The following is an 18,518-nucleotide window of genomic DNA, read 5'->3' on the forward strand; positions in this document are numbered from 1 at the left end:
GTGACCATATCTCTTTTGCTATTTTCATGGTGTTTTGAGGGTACGGATCCAGAAGGAGGAAAAAAAAGAGTCTGAGACATTTGCTCATTTCATCCAAATGAGCAAAATAAAATTTTAATGAGCCCAAAAAAAAAGGGGAATATTTTTTTCAAATGAGCAAATTTAATTTTGATCGTACACGTGGATGCTCTAAATGACTACTCCCTCCGTCCCTTAATACTCGCACTGGTTTGACCGGTGCGGAGTTTAAGACAATTGAATTGACTTATTAATTTAATGGGTGTTTGTTGATAATGGGGTATTTTTTTTAATATAGTTAGTGGGAAATGTGTAAGGGGTGGTGATGGTGAGTGGGGGGTGTGGATTTTTAAATAATTTTTTGTAGGGAGTAGGGGTGTAGGTGGGGTAGTAGGTAAGTGTGAGAAATAATATAATATTGGTAAAGATTTCCATTTATAGAAGCGGTGCAAGTATTAAGGGACGGCCCGAAAAGGAAAGCGGTGCGAGTATTAAGGGACGGAGGGAGTAAATTCTTTCTCATTCTTCTCGTTATAAGGATCTTCTCATTTGACACGATGACCAAAAGTTTTGAATGTTGCGTAATTTTAAAAATGAGCAAATTTTTTGAAGGTTAAGTAATCTAAGATTTTAAATATTTGATCATTTAGACCCAATGTCCAAAAAATTTGAATGTTAACAAATCAAACTTTAAAATTAAAAAAAGAGCAAAAATATTTGCTCATTTGTGTAAACTATAAAAAAATGAGTAAATTTTTTGGATGTTAAGTAAGCTGAGATTTTTAAAATATTTGCTCCTTAAGACACAATGAACAAACGTTTTGAATATTAACAAATCCAACCTTTAAAATTTTTAAAAAGAGCAAAGATATTTGCTCATTTGTGTAAACTATAAAAAAATGAGAAAATTTTAAAAATGAGCAAGTTGTGAATGTTGCGTAAGTTTAAAAAGGAATTTTTTTGAATGTTACGTAATTTTAGATTTTAAAATATTTGTTCATTTAGACAAAATGAGCAAAAGTTTTGAATATTAACAAATCAGAAATTTAAAATTTTAAAAATGAGCAAAAATATTTGCTCATTTGTGTAAACAATAAAAAAATGAGTAAATTTTTGGGATGTTAAGTTAGCCGAGATTTTAAAATATTTGCTCATTTAGACACAATAAACAAAAGTTTAGGATATTAACAAATGAGCAAAAATATTTGCAAATGAGCAATTTTTTTGAATGTTACGTAGTTTTAGATTTTAAAATATTTGCTCATGTAGACACAATGAGCAAAAGTTTTGATTATTAACCAATCCGAACTTTAAAATTTAAAAAATGAGCAAAAATATTTGCTCATTTGTGTAAACAAATAAAAAAATGAGTAAATTTTTTGGATGTTAAGTAAGCTGAGATTTTAAAATATTTTCTCATTTAGAAACAATGAGCAAAAGTTTAGAATAATAACAAATCCGAATTTTAAAATTTAAAAAACTGAGCAAAAATATTTGCTAATGAGCGAATTTTTGGAAGGTTACGTAATTTTAGATTTCAAAATATTTCCTCATTTAGAAACAATGGTCAAAAGTTTTGAATATTAACAAATTCAACTTTAAAATTTTAAAAATGAGCAAAAATATTTGCTCATTTGTGTAAAAAATAGAAAAATGAGTAAATTTCTTGGATGTTAAGTAAGTTGAGATTTTAAAATATTTGCTCATTTAGACACAATGAACAAAAGTTTAGAATATTAACAAATCCGAACTTTAAAATTTAAAAAATGAGCAAATTTTTTGAAGGTTACGTAATTTTAGATTTAAAATATTTGCTCATTTAGACACAATGAGCAAAAGTTTTGAGAATTAACAAATCCGAACTTTAAAATTTTAAAAATGAGCAAAAATATTTGCTCATTTGTGTAAACTACAAAAAATGAGTAATATGAGATATTAGAATATTTGCTCATTTAGACACAATGAACACATTTTTGAATATTTACAAATCCAAACTCTAAATTTTAAAAATGAAGAATATTTGTGTAAACTACAAATAATGACCAAATTATTTGGATACTCCGTACTAAGTAATCTAAGATTTTAAAATATTTGCTCATTTAGACACAATGAGCAGAAGTTTATAATATTTAACAAATTTTAAAAATGAGCAAAATATTTGCTCATTTGTGTAAACTATAAAACATGAGCAAAAAATATTTGCTCATTTGTATAAACTATAAAAAATGAGCAATTATCGATGTTTGTTATTTTATTTGAGTCGTGGAATTATTGTTGTTGTTGGGTTGACATGGAATAGGTGAAACTTCACTTCTTCGTTTGTATATGGTGTTTATAATAGGAAAAGGGGAGGAAGGAGAAAGAAGAAGAGATTGGAAACAGTTTGCTCATTTCGTATAAATGAGCAAAACAAAATTGCTCATTTCGTATAAATTAAATGAGCAAAAAAAAATTGCTCATTTCGTACAATGAGCAAAAAATATTTTCTCATTTGCACAAAATTTGCTCATTTACACTAAATGAGAAAACTTATTCTGCTCATTTGCACAGTAGAAAAGCAAACTTATTATGCTCATTTTCAGTAAATGTGCAAAACCGCCCAAACTTTTCATGCTATTTTTCTTGATTGCTTTTGGATTTCGATTCATTCCCAAAAAATACTTCTTAAAAACTCTTTTTTTTGCTTGATGTTGATTTTAATTGGTATTTACAATAGACGAATCATAATATAAATAAGATTGTTGGTACAAATTTAACAAAATTAAGCTTGTCTTCACTGTTGTTGTTCAAAGTGTCGTTAATTAGTTACAAAGTACTACTACCCCTATTTAAGTTGAGTTTTGGGTATTTTTCCACAAAATTTAAGAAATAAAAAAGTTAATTAATTACTTAAGCTATAGTTGGAGGAGAAAAGTCAAATTAAAGGAATCCCAATAAGCTACGAATTGCCCAGAAGTTGAACATGTTATTACTTTAACTAGTTTTTAGGCCCGGGCGATGCCCCGAGTTACTGCATTAGTAACATTTAGATTATTCTTATTTCGTATTTAAAAATATTATTAATCAGTTTCTTTTTATTACATTTATTAGTATATTTTTTTACAATGATAGCATGCAATGTGTTATAGCTCGATGGTAAACACTTTAATGTTTAAACGTGAGGTAGATAGATTCTCCATAGAAATGTGTAAATCATCTTTCATTCTTATCCAATATAGCAGTACGCCAGTATTCTTGTCAAGAATTCAAGGTACCGCCATGGATGAAGAACTCAGGAAGAGAGAGAAAATGGGTAAACTCCTCGATTTATTGTCGGAGTGAAGTATTTAGACATATTTTTGAGAGTAAATGGAGTTGGAGTAATCTGGAATTGGAATGGAGGAGAGAGAAACGTGGAGGATGATGATTCTGCCATGGTTGATTGCTTGGAGAGGAGAGAGAAATTTAAACTTATGTAAACCTGGATGCATCTCGTGAAGGAGAAGATGAAATTTTTATTTTGAAATCCTGATGTAATCTCGACCCTTTATTTGGACGCATGAGATCCCTTCTCATCCTTCTCATTTTAAGTATCTTTCTCATTTGAGTGTGAATCTATATATATATATATATATATATATATATATATATATATATATATATATATTCTTTATTACCATAATTTTTAGAAAAAATAAAATCTATATAGAAACGGATCTACAACCGGTCTAAACCGGTCCGATCCGAGTTTAGAACCGATTTTTCAGATCCGGTCCGGGTCTGGTCCAAGCATAATCGGTCCGGTCTTCGATCTGGTCCGGTCCGATCCAGGTTGGGACCGATGAACACCCCTACCTAGCTTAATAACTTTGTAGGAAAAAAATGACCACAATCATAATTATTACAAATTTCCATGAACTTGTGATATAATTAGGCCCAATTTTTTTTCTTACACTATCTCACTACTGTATATTACTCCTTCCATTACAAAATAATGATCCATTTTTCTTTTTTCACATTTGACAATCCACATTTTATATCATTTTTATCTCTAATTACACATTATTAAATATTAAATTTGATATTATCATAGTACTCGTCGAGACGAATCAAACAAGATCTCATGAATTTGTTTTTTCCTTATATATATATTGGAAAGAATTTCGAAAATTCTTTTCAATTATGAATAGTGTCAAAAACCTAACGACGATTCTGTTGTGTGGTGTGCCACACCATCAATTAATGGTGTGACACATTCACACGTGAAGAATGGAGCGCGTAGCCAAACATCAATATAATATAGGTTATACTCTAAAACATTGAATAATTCAATACAATTCACTTTTTTTTTTATGGGGAAGAACAATTTCATTAATAATCAGCTATACGACATCTACAATGATAAAATAGATCTGCATACCACAGATTCAAAGAAAATACATAACTGTTACAATCAAAACAATTACTATTCTGCATCCTAAAGCACATCTCGTACTCCACCGCTTCTAGCTTAACGCGAGCAGTGATTTTCGATGTTTTCGCATCTTTCCAAGTAGAGTCCTTCACAATCTGCGCACGAATTTTTCTGATCGACGAGTTGATGATAAACCCTAAACCTGTATGAATCCAAATCTCCTTCCTAATTATTGAAACCCTAAAAAAATATTCTCATCCATGGATGAGAATCAAGAACCTAAAAATCTCTAGGAAAAACCCAAATAAATTGGGAACAACCCAAGAATAAATTGGGAACAAATCAACGGAAAAAATCAAAACAAGACAAAACACAACGAGAAAACAATGAAAAAACAAGAAGGGTCGAAAATAGTCTAATTTCTAAGAAATTAGACTATTTCCGGCCTAAACGACAAATAAAACTAAAACCCTAAAAAATGAGAGAGAAGAGAGAAAAAGTAGAAAATTAAAATTTCTAATGTTGGTGTATCTTAAGAGTGAATTACAATTCACTTTGATTAGTGGTTGATTTACCTATAACATTTAACGAAGGTCGTAGGTTTGATCCTACCGACCTTAGTTTTTTTTTTATATATTTTTTTGACAAAAATTAGTTGCTTGGTTCTCCAACCGATCATAGTTTATTAATGTTATTTCTACTGTTATTGTTATTGTTATTGTTATTGTTATTATTATTATTCTAGCATCACACATATTGCTTTTCTGTAAATTTCTACCGAGTATTTTTTTTAAAGAATTGTTAATTGTTTTTATAATTATCATGATTACTTGTAATGTTAATAGTGTTACTTTTAAATGTTATGCAAAGTAATCACTAATATTATCCGTGATCTATTTGTAAGTGGTTACTTCATTCGATTATAGTTTCAATTACTTTTATAGTTCTAGAAGTGTTACTTTTAATCAAGCTGCTTATTCACTTAATACTTTAGGATGTTATTTTAACATTTTACTAGGGTTAGTTTCTGTATGTTAATGATGTTATTTTTAAATATTATGCACTAGTACTACGAATATTACTAAAGGTTATTCTTTGCATGTTAATGGTGTTACTTTTAAATATTATGCATAATTATTACTAGTATTACGAAGTTAAAGCAAAAAATATCCATGACTCCGTACCTCCAACAAAGAAGATATAACTAATAGAAAATGGCTACATGTTGGGTACCATCTGACTGTTTCTGGCCTCTAACAATGGCCTCTAACAATGACTATAATTTTTATTTTGAGGTAAATTTTAAGTGGGAATTTTATTGCAAATCAATTTCCGGCAAAGTTATGACATTTTGGAAGAAAGATTCCATACAAATAAGTTCAGAACTACCCTTAATTAGTATCTCATCTTGCCACCAAATCGGATTCCTCTGCATCTCCTTTGATGTTTTGATGGTTGTGGACTTTCTTCTCGTGTTTCTCTCTCGCAAGTCTTTGTCTCTTGCAATTTTTTGGAAGCTTGGAGCTTCCTGATTTATTTGATTGATGGTGAGATATGTTGGTGAATGGTGATCTTGTAGGATTAGATGCTAATAGCGGAATTGCAAAAAACACTTTTCTCACATCTAACAGGATCGCAAGTATACATTAATAATGAATCATAACATAGGAGTTAAATATACATTTGATGCATGATTCTCGAGTATACGAACAAGGACCAATTCGGATACAGAATCCCAAGCGTGATTCCTCTACTTAGTCCACACGAGCACGGATCAAGATCTCCTTGCGTCGTTTGCTAGAACGGATGGAGAAGATGGAAATCTCTCTCTCACTTTCACAAGGAAGGGACGGATTTGGAGTATTGAATAAGGTTAAGGATTTATTCAACTTGTATTTAATCATATGGTCATCACGTCTATTTATAATAACTTGATAACCAATCCTACTAGAATTAGAGAGCCTAGTACCCTAGTAAACCTTAATTACTCTAAAATCCTATCCAACACCAAAGACCATCACGGGCCTTGGGTCATATTGATCATATCCAATACTCTATTGTGTGTGACCTTATAGGACCCGGTTATATTAGTAGTAGCCAATAATAATTAGCCCACATATCATAATTGGTTTCTAGCAAAACATTATGACCACCTAAATAACCGGATTATTAATCTCCATTATTAATCCTAATCTATATTTAGTCATTGCCATCTTGATTAAAGGACGTATTCCTTCAATCTCCCACTTGTCCTTAAACAAGTGTACAATATTAAATTCCTTCATCACTTAATGTCCAATTTGATAATATAATGACATCTTATGTAATCCATATTAATATTCAAATTATTTCTTGAACTTCGAGCTCGATCTGTCAAACCAAATGATTAACTTTAATCCATTTGAGCACGGCCATGTATTTTCAGTTCTTACTCTTCAAGAGGCCTAAGACACCATTCCTATTGACATATGAGGACTTCTTCATTCTTGTATAGATATAACTCCCACTCAATTTTTAGCAATCCCGAGCACTGCCTTTATAACCTCCTTTTACGGCAAGGTGTTTGACAATGTCAAATACATACTAATCACTAGGTGTGAAAATACCATACTCATGTATGAGGAATCCACTAAAATAGTTTAACCACAAAATTCTATAACATGTTTAAAGAACTTTTAGGTAGGTCAGTCCAACATATATTCATAATATATATCCATGTAAATGATTAAACATCCTTATGTACCTATAACCCATGAAACCCGACGGTTATCAATCAACTTACAAACCAGTCTTTTAGTTAGTCGTTTATGTCCAATTTTAACGACTTAGACTAGGGACAATTCATAATTTATAATCTCAATTCATTTACTAGGGTTTCATTCATCAAAACTCTTATGATGATCCTATTTGATAACTATAAATTATTTGGACATTTTATTTAATTCTACACCATAATTAAACAATAATGAAACTTCATTTCAAATCAACAAAACATGACAAAGAGTTTTACATTTATGAAAACAATATTCATAATCTAAAATAAAACAATCTCAAAGCCATTCTCCAATGTGTTTGATTCCCTTGGCCCTAGTGTGACTGTCATGTTTGGGCCTAGGTAAGGGTTTAGTCAACGAATCTGCTATGTTGTCATCCGTATGAACTTTGCAAAACTTCACATCTCCTCTTTCGACATAATCTTGAATGACATGGAATTTGCCAAGTACATGTTTGGATCTAGGTTTTGAACTTGGTTCCTTTGATTGAGCTATTGCACCATTGTTGCCACAATAGATGTCAATTGCTTTAGCACAATTAGGAACAATGCCAAGTTCAGTAATAAATTTCTTAATCCAAATTGCCTCCTTTGCAGCCTATATTGCGGCAATGTACTCAACTTCTGTTGTAGAATCAACCACCGTGCTTTGCTTTGAACTCTTCCAGCTCACTGCTCCTCCATTTAGGATGAAGAAATATCCCGACTGGGATCGGAAGTCTTCTCTATCCGTTTGGAAGCTTGCATCAGTATAGCCTTCAACAATCAACTCATCATCTCCTCCATACACTAAGAAATCATCTCTTGTCCTTCTCAAGTACTTTAAGATGTTCTTAGATGCATTCCAGTGTGCTTCTCCTGGATTATATTAGAATCTGCTGCACATACTCAAGGCATATGCAACATCTGGGCGAGTATAAATCATGGCATACATGATGGATCCTATTGCAGATGCGTAAGGAATCCTACTCATTTTATCTAGCTCAACTTGTGTAACTGGACACTGTGTCTTGCTAAGATGTACGCCATGTTGCATGGGTAGGAATCCTTTCTTTGATTCCTTCATATTGAACCTGTCAAGAATCCTATCTACATAACTTCCTTGACTTAGTCCAATAAGCTTTTTAGATCTATCTCTATGGATATTTATACCCAAAATGTATTCTGCCTCTCCTAAGTCTTTCATTGAAAAGCATTTCCCCAGCCATTCCTTGACGGACTCTAGCATAGGGATGTCGTTTCCTATGAGTAGTATGTCATCCACATACAAGACTAAGAATACTACCTTACTCCCACTAAACTTCTTGTACATACAAGCCTCTTCTTGACATCTGACACTACTATAAAAATGGGCAAAGAGACCCTTTAGAAAAGACCCATTGGGCGACATAACAGGTCTCTTTAATATAAGAGATCTATTATTATAGATAACGGCTCTCTTATGAGACAAAGGGCCCACTTTAAATTAGAGGAAAAAAAAATAAGAGACCCGTTATCTAACTTAACGGGTCTCTAGTGCATAAATGAGATCATTTAATACCGCACAAAATGAAAAGAAAAATACAACAGACCCTTTGGCCTTATTTGGTTGGGAGGAATTGGAAGGAAAAGAAAAGAAAAGAAAGGAAAGGTCAAATAAAGTTTCCTGTATTTGGTACAAATAATTATATGGGAAGTGGAAGGAAAGGAAGGGAATTGGAAGGAAAGCTCCTTTATAAAATTTTCACTTTCTTTTCCTCTCAAAATTGGAGGAATTTCAAAGGAAAGAGAAAATTAAAAGATGTCATTTAGATTTCCTTTCTATTCCCTTCGTTTCTTTCCCTTAAACCAAACACAGGAAAATAAAATCTATTTCCCTTCCTTTCTTTTTCTTTTCTTTTCCCTTCCTTTCTTTTCTCTTCCTTTCCTTTACTAATAATGAACCAAATAGGGCCTTTATGTTAATTAACGGGTCTCTTATACCAAAGTAAAAATAACAAAAGACCCGTCATTTAAGATATCGGGTCTCTATTTTTATTCATTTCCCAGCGCCAAACTTTCGCAGAACCCAATTTCACCCTAGCTAGTTGTCTTCGCCCTTTTCTTCTTCTTCTTCTTCTTCTTCTTCTTCTTCTTCTTCTTCCCTGGATATACAAACCAGTAGGGCAAGAAATCTGTTCGCGAACTCTTCACGAACTCACCACCACGGGCGAATCTACAACCGAATAAATACTTTACGGTTGACGACTTCACTACCACCGGCGACCTCAACACAATCTCTAGCGAACTACATATTTAGGTTTTTGTTCTCATCTGTCTCTTCTTCTCTTTAATTGTTGGTTTCGAATTTCTGAATTTCGTGTGGTTTATTCGATTTTTGAATTCAATTTGTAATTTCTGCTACAAGTTAGGATTTTTTTCCTGAAATTTTCAACTTCAATTCAACCATGGAGTAGGGTTTTTCCCCCTGAATTTCTGAAATTTCAATTTATGCGATTTTGTGTTTAAATGTTCATGTAATTGCAATTTTGGGGTTAGGTTTTCCAGTTTCATAGTGAAAGTGTCTCTCCGTTGTTTGTTGAATACTGTTTTAATAGAGTTTCTTGGCATGAGTGAGACACTTGAAAGCTTAAACAAGGCTGAGACTCTGATAAAATATGTTATAACAGAGGTGTGGATCATTGCAAATATTATTATGTTATCATTTGTTTGAGATTTTGTTTGTTGCTGTTATATTTTTGTCTCTGCTGTTGGGATATTATTGGGTTTTTGTTCAATACCAGTTAAGAGTCAAGACTCTAGACCATTATCTGAAAATGTTATTCTTCTCAAGGATTTTGTTTAGAGTGCTGCTGTATCTTTTTCTACTAATGATGAAATAATTTATCATCTTTGAGGAATCAAAGGCTTGAGAAAATCACAGAGTAAAACCTGTAATTCTGTTTCTTTAATAAGGATAGATGTGCAAGTAGGAGTACACATTTCCCTGTACACCTGGCAGAGTGTTGAGGGAGAGTTGAATGGGGGCACACCAAACTTTTCCTAAATAAACGGATTAATAACCATTTTCAGTCAGATACAGGGAGACGAGGCATACCATTCTTAAACCAAGCAATAATTATGTTCTCAATCCAAAAGCAACACGTGCATTCTTTCCAAAAGCACCCTGTTAAAATCACTAAGAAAAACTTGTCAGCAATTCTACAAGTTTGAACTTTCCCTCATTATGAAGAGATTGGAATAGTTTGATTAAGTGATCATTCAACTCTTTTATCTGAAAGGCACATGACCAGACACCAATAACAGGACACGTGTAGCAACCTCAAGCGGATAACTTATCAATTATGAAGCTAAGGAGAGGAATTAAAAGAGATTTGTGTGTATGACCGAAAAGAAGCTTCCACTAGGGAAGAAATCTCCCTGTGTGTATAGAAGGCCACTTCCCTATGTGTCATAAATAAAGCAACATCACTGAACATTTTTAGAATACTGAAGGTTCCAACAGCAGCAACACTAGCAGTCTAGCATACAGTAACTAAACCACATAAATAAGATAAAATTGGACATCTTTCGTAACCTAATTGCGTAATTATACATGTTGGATACACATTCTTCATTAACCTTAAAGGTAATGATACTAAAAGGGTCTTTGGTTCTTTTTATTTTATTTTATTTTGGGAAAGTAAGCTTTTCATTCCATCAAAAAACCAAAATATACAACCTAAAAGTCCTTCGCCCTCGGATAAACCTTCTAGAAAGGACTCTCCTACGGTAGAAGGCACTAAGAGACCCAGAAACAGGCCCACCCGGGTTTTAAGCAAACCAACTATGTGTCATTATAAACTATAAATTCAGGCTTTGTTGTGGTGACTAATTTTCTTACTTTACATAATTGCTATCCTACAATTTTTTTTTAATTTGGTGTACAATGTTATCAATCTGCATGATTCTGAAGTGCAGTAAAGCATTGTTTCTTACTTTCAGTATAATATATCACTTCTGCTATGACTTACATAGACACTCTTTTGCCAAACTGGGAGCCCCTTGTTGAAGCACCAAAACAAGAGTCCTGAAATTCACATCATTGTTTCATGCCACCAAATAACGGGCCTGAGGTTTTGTTACCAAACATGGACTGTAATTTTACATTTTCCATAGATAGTCAACTATTGTCACAAATGAAATTTTGTTATAGTTCTGTTATGCAGTTTTAATTAGGCGGGAAAAGTAGTTAACATTGTAGCTTTGAAATCCCTGCACTGTTGAGATGATTTCCTATAAAATACCCCTTTCTCCTAATCTTTCTCTCTCCTTCTCTATTATCTTCTCTCCTGATTTCTATAATTCTGTGATAGATCAGGTAGCCTGGTCGTAAGTTTCAGTAACTGAATCTGGGCTGACTGTTACATTGTTTCAGAAGACATCTTGTCCTTTTTTTTGGGTACTCCTCATTCCGAGCTGTTAATATAATCCTTTTTCCTTACTAGAAAAAAGTTTTAGGTACAACCTTACAGGTACACCCACCATGGGTCAATATTCCAACATGGGAGCTTTGTCTTGAAATAGGACATAAGTTCGATACAACATTTTGAAAGTTGAATTAAGTTTACTTGTCTGTTGCAGGCAATCCTATTTGTGTGCATTTTTCGATGTATGCCTCTTTTCCCCCCCTACCACGTGTCCAACTAAAGCTGTATGTGCTTGTATTCAATCTCATATTCCTTCTGTTGGCTTCCCTGATACCTGACTGTATGTTGTCTAGTCTGCTAATAAACTCGAGACCATCAGAACTCGAGACCATCAGACGATTATGGCTGAAAAGTGCAATTTATAGTACGTATTTTAGGTCGAAAAGGGGTGGACAATGAAATTTAGTTGTAAATGAATTCATATTATACCTCAAATGAACTTCTACTGGTGTGGCATGCCTGAATTTTCTACTATGTCCTTGATTTTATGGAGCATTTAGTATATGTTAATGTTATTGCATCTATTAATGTACTTTGTTTGTTTTGTTTTTAGGATCCCTTTTAGTGTGCTGGTATTGCTAGTTTCTTGAATCCAAGCATCCATTTGACTTATCAAGTAGTTAATTCTTCAACTAGGTGAACAAAAACTTATGACCTTCATTCTCCTCTTTCATTCTAATTTAATAAAAAAAATTATATGTAAGTTTCTAGATTTTTTTTAATAGCTTTTATAGTTTTACAGATTGTTTCTTATTAGTTGTTTGTGATCATTTATGTGCCAAATTACTTTTAAAATTTCCTGTTGACCTAGTACGGTATAATAAGTGTATATTAGTGAAAGTCTAACATGGGTGACTATACTATACAATATGTTTTCATTTCCAATTGTTGGTGTGTAGAAAATAGAAATGGATTGAAGTTGGATATCAACATAAAATCCGAGTGACCCAGAATGTTAAGTATGTGTAAGGAAATACTATATACGATCGAGATTTTAGAAAAAAGAGTTTCATGGGTTCCTAACCAGGTATCATTTGTCTTTTTATACCAAGTATGTTGTTTAGATGAAAGTAAATACTGTAAGATTTCTTTAGATAAAGGAGTTCCATGGGAGACAAGCTGTAAGATTTCTTTTCCCATGCACGAGTAGGCATTGTTTCATGGCTTCAAACATTATTTACAATGTCCTCTTCTTCATTCCTCTTCTTCCTCAGTACCCCACAAAGTGGATCTGCAGCAAATTTAAAGTATTAAATCCGCATAGGTTTGGAGTAATTGGGCAGCGGAGCAACTTTTTCCTATTATTTTTCTTACTGTGCATCCTTTCGTCATGTCTTCCATAAATGACAACATTCCTTCATATATTTCCTTGCTATTAGAGATCCGTGATTAGAAATTGGGCATCTACAAATTTGACGAGTACTCTTGTTTAGACAGAAAATCTTGTTGGTATTCTTTTGTTGTTTTCTTTGTCAAAGTTTCCTGGAGGCTGGTACTTGTATGCTCATCTTTAAAAATCATGGACAAGTCCAAACTCTCACCCTTTCCTTAAATCTGCTTCTATTAAGTATGAGGTACCCCTAAATGAGGCAAGGTATTTTTTCATATGGTAAAATGTTTTGTATTTGCAGTTCAATATAGCTAGATTTGTTTGATATTTTCATTTTAAGGCGTCTTGGAGTGGGTTTAATTAGCTGATTTTGTTGGGGAACTCTTGCAGGGTTGTGTTTTGTATGTGAAATTTGGTAGACTTAAGGGGCCAGGGGGTAAACATCTGCTGAAAATTGATGTCTATGGAAAATCTTCATGTATTATAGTAGGAGAAGTGTATATGTAGTTCTGCTTCATAGAAATTTCACCGTCCGTTCTATGTTTCAGCATTCTTGGTGCTGTCAATGCTGTGTATAGGTTTGGAACTTTATGTTTGTAGGCTATTCTTAACTGGACATCTGGTCAGCTAGCATAGAAGTTGGTCAGAGGACTCAGAGCATCTTTTGTCATGCAACCTTTGTTCTATTTGTACTTCATAGTCATGGTTTTATTCTTTTATATATTAGCGTATATAGTAAGTTATAACCCGACGTATCCACCTCAGATTGCTTTCAGCTTGTTGAATCCATTTCTACCAGTTGTAAACTTGTAAAGGACTGTTAAGCATCTGTTGGATGGCTTATGCAGAGCTCTAATAGGTTTCCCATGACTCCATGAGTCATGAGATTGATACAGCTCATACAGGAGATGTTAAGTGCATGACGAACCTCTATTGTTGCAGTATGGTCATATAGAAATGGTTAGTTACCAGAACATCTTTGTCTCTGATGCTGCCATCTATATCTCTGCGTTGTACTTAATGTGAATATCCATCTTGCTCCATGTTGGCAAAGACTTGCTTTTCTTTGGTGTCAGACTATGTGATCGTATCACATAGATGTTATGCATTGCAGTGGTTGAAGTTCTTTCTTTTTAAACAAATACTAACTATTTCATTTGCTAAAACAATACTAATTATATTACTTATTTACAGCTTTCTCAAGAAACCTATTCGTCGGAAAATGTTGACGAGGTTAGAGACTTGTGGGTCGAGTATTTTCTCAAGCCAGATGAAGAAAACAAAGATGATGGTGTGGAAATAACTCCATGAGTTTTGGTTCTAATATTGGTAAATTGATGTGGATGATTAGATTTTAGAACTTTTTGTTTTACGTTTTTGGAAATTACGATGTCAAGGTTTTACGTTAATGAAAATTACAATTAATGTATAACGGTTGCGTTTTGAGCATTACTTCTGGGAATATATTTTTTGGTAACATTATGGACTATTATGGAATGTTTATTGAATTATTACGAAACATTATGGCAGCAGGTGGTTTAATACAATTGGTCAATGCAACAATTACAGCTTCAACGTGTAAACTACAGGTTTAAATACCTGCTATTTCGATTTTTTTAAAAAAAATTATAAATGGAAAGAGACTCATTATTCATAAAAAGAGCTCTCTAGGTATAATAATAAAAAATTCAAAGAAACCTCATATCTTACATATGGGGTATGAGCTTATTAGAAAAAAATTATTATAAAAATCAAAGAGACCCCATATCTTACCTATGGGGTCTGAGCTTACTCGAAAATAAATTAATAAAAATTTCAAATAGACCCCATTTCTTATATATGGGGTCTTAATTTCTTAAATTAAAAATATTAAAAAATTCAAAGAGACTCCATATCTTACATATGGGGCCCGAATATTTTTAACGAAAAGATCCCATATCTTACATATAGGGTCTCTTTCACTTCTACATTATTTTCTGTTTACGTAAGAGACCCCTTTTCCTACATGTAGGGTCTCTAACTTTTAACAAACATACCCCCTTTCTAAGAGGGGGTCTCTTTTTACCATCTAGAGACCCCCTTGGAGGAGGTCTCTTATGCCATTTTGGACGGGTCTCTTTGCCCATTTTTGCAGTAGTGTGATGAAGTCAAACCTTTTGATAGCTTCATCAAATCGAAGATTCCAACTCCTTGATGCTTGCTTTAACCCATAAATTGACTTCTTAAGCTTGCATACTTTCCTAGGATTTTCTGGATCCTTAAAACCTTCTGGTTGTGTCATGTACACATCCTCTTTCAAATAACCATTAAGAAAGGCGGTTTTGACATCCATTTTCCAAATCTCATAGTCATAATGAGCTGCAATCACTAGGATTATCCGAATGGATTTAAGCATAGCCACTGGTGAAAAGGTTTCGTCATATTCAATACCATGAACTTGTTTGAATCCTTTTGCAACCAATCTAGCTTTGAAAACTGTTATGTTTCCATCCTTGTCCTTTTTCAATTTGAAAACCAACTTGCACCCTATGGGTGTTACCCCATCTGGCAAGTCTATCAAGTCCCATACTTGATTTTCGGACATGGAATCCATTTCAGATGTCATGGCTTCATGCCATTTTTCGGAGTAAGGACTCGTCACAGCTTGCTTGTAATTAATAGGATTTTTGCTTTCCAGAAGTAAGATGTCCAAATTTCCAGTCAATATGAAATCAATATATTTCTTGGATGGAATTCTGGGCCTTTCAGATCTACGTGTGGGTTGAACAACAGGAGGAGTTTCCGCACAACTGTTTGTGGTACTTCGCGCGAATTCGATTTGAGTGGGACGTTAGGAGGGGGATCATTGAATGGTTCTTCCTCCGGTATAGGGGTAGCTTCCCTATAAAGGGTTGTGTCGCCCCAAACCGCCGTCTCTAACATAGGTTGATCTATGACCATTTGTTGCTCTTCTCGAACTTCTTCGAGATGAATATTTCTCCCACTTGTCTTTTTGGAAATAAAATCTTTTTCCAGAAAGACACTATCCCGAGCAACAAACACTTTGTTCTCACTTGGATTGTAGAAATAGTATCCTTTTGTTTCCTTAGGATACCCTACGAAAAAGCATTTATCTGATTTGGGTGCGAGCTTGTCTGAGAGTAAACGTTTTACATAAGCCTCACAACCCCAGATTTTTAGAAAAGAAATTTTTAGAACTTTTCCGGTCATAACTCGTATGGAGTCTTTTCAACAGCCTTAGACGGAGTCCTGTTTAGTGTAAATGCGGCAGTTGTTAGAGCATATCCCCAGAAAGATATTGGAAGTTCAGCAAAACTCATCATAGATTGAACCATATCAAGTAGAGTTCGATTCCTCCTTTCAGAAACACCATTCAATTGTGGAGTTCCTGGTGGAGTGGGCTGTGAAACAATCCCACATCTCTTTAGATGATTATCAAATTCTTGACTCAAATATTCGCCACCACGATCAGATCGCAATGCTTTGGTTTTCTTGCCAAGTTGATTTTGCACTTCATTTTGAAACTCTTTGAACTTTTCAAAGGATTCAGATTTATGTTTCATTAAGTAAATATAACCATATCTACTTAAATCATCTGTAAAGGTAATGAATTATCGAAACCCACTTCTAGCTTCCGAACTCATTGGTCCACATACATCTGTATGGATGAGGCCCAAGAGATCACTAGCTAGCTCTTTCACCTTGTCTAGTAAAAGGTGATCTTGTCATTTTCCCATTAGGAATGATTCGCATACATCAAAAGATTCACAATCAAATGATTTTATAAGTCCATCCTTTTGGAATTTCTTGATGCGTTGCAAGCTAGTGTGACCTAAACGACAATGCCATAGGTAAGTGGTGTTCAAATCATTTGATTTTTGCTTTTTAGTATTTATGTTATAGACATGGGTTTGTAAATCTAGCATATAAAGCCCATTCAAAAATTTAGCATTGGCATAAAACATATCATCCTTATAAATAGAACTAAAATTATTCTTTATAACGAATGTAAAACCTTCAGAATCCAAAACGGAAGTTGAAATGATGTTTTTGGTAATTGCAGGAACAAAATAACAATTATTTAATTCTAACACGAAACCAGATGGTAAAGATAGACTATAATCTCCTATTGCGAGGGCTGCAACTTTTGCACCATTTCCAACGCGTAGGTCTACCTCTCCCTTAGCCAAGATCCTACTTCTTCTTAGTTTCTGCACATTCGAAATAATGTGAGAACCACAGCCGGTATCAAATACCCACGAAGTAGTATTTGCAGCAAGAATATCTATAACATATATACTTGAAGTGGAAGCTACAGTTCCATTTTTCTTGTCTTCCAGGTACTTTGGGCAGTTCCTTTTCCAATGCCCTTTTGCATTGCAGTAGAAACAATCGTTGTCAGCAGCTACTCTAGCATTTTCAGAAGTTTTTGCCTTAGGATGAGCAACTTCTTTGGCCTTCCCTTGAACATGCTTCTTCTTCTTTCCAACGACCCCTTTCGTGAACCCTTTTCCCTTGTTGACCATGAGAACTTCCTTCTTAGGTTCAACAATTATGTTTTTCTCAGCAGTTTTAAGCATTCCATGTAATTCTTCAAGAGTCTTTGAATCTTCATTCATATTAAAGTTTAGCCTAAACTGAGAGAAGCCATCATGTAAAGAGTGCAGAATGATGTCAGTGGCCAACTCTTGACCATATGGGAATCCAAGTCTTTCCAAGTTCTCAAAATGTCCAATCATATTGAACATATGAGGACCGACTGGCTTACCCTTCTCAAGTTTGGACTCAAGAATTTCCTTATGGGTATCATACCTCTCCACCCTTGCTTGCTCCACAAACATACTTTTAAGGGTAGGAATGATGGTGTAAGCATCCATTAAATCAAACCTCTTTTGAAGCTTTGATTCCATGGAAGCTAGCATAAGGCAAGTGACAACTACTGACTTCTCTTTTATAGCTTTCTGATTAGCCTTTTCAGCATCAATTGCTGTGGTGCTCAGAGTTGAAATAAGGGTCTCAAGGACATCCTCTCTTCCTTCGTATCTAAGAACGATTCTTAGATTCCTTTCCCAATCAAGGAAGTTGTTTCCGTTCAATTTTTCCTTCTCAAGGAGCGAACGAAGATTGATGATAGGTTGATTGTTAGTCATTATATCTACAATAGAAAATTTGCAAAATTTAAAATCATGTTTGTCATACAAAAGCTTAAGAAAATTTAAACATGCTTTAAACATACATAAGCTAATGTGCATTTTATTCAAATTATTTTGTCCCTTATGAATAAAAAGATTTCAAGACCCCATTCCACAAGGTTTTAAGCGTACTTTAGCACTTCCCTAAAATTCATTGTGGTCAAGGTAAGTAAACCCCTTTACTAATTATACTATTTATAACTCTTGGTTAATAGGTTACATCTTATGTCAAACCTATTTCTATGCCTCAAAATCCAAAACTTTATCTTTTGAGGATTTTGTTGAGTGCAACCAAATCAAGGCTATAAACCCCCTTATATAGATTTACCCGTACTATCCTAAGGTCAATGAAGAGACACCCCGC

General features: G+C 33.7%; 1 long non-coding RNA gene across 1 annotated transcript; it reads left to right on the forward strand.

Annotated features, from left to right (window-relative positions):
* The first annotated feature begins 9,112 nt into the window (after positions 1-9,112).
* LOC110804528 (uncharacterized) lies at positions 9,113-14,451 on the forward strand. Its single transcript, XR_002537759.2, has 2 exons — positions 9,113-9,462; positions 14,157-14,451. It is a non-coding gene; the product is annotated as an uncharacterized lncRNA (long non-coding RNA).
* The last annotated feature ends 4,067 nt before the right edge of the window (positions 14,452-18,518 follow it).

This window comes from Spinacia oleracea, chromosome 6, assembly GCF_020520425.1.
Source record: "Spinacia oleracea cultivar Varoflay chromosome 6, BTI_SOV_V1, whole genome shotgun sequence".
Classification (NCBI taxonomy): Eukaryota; Viridiplantae; Streptophyta; class Magnoliopsida; order Caryophyllales; family Amaranthaceae; genus Spinacia; species Spinacia oleracea.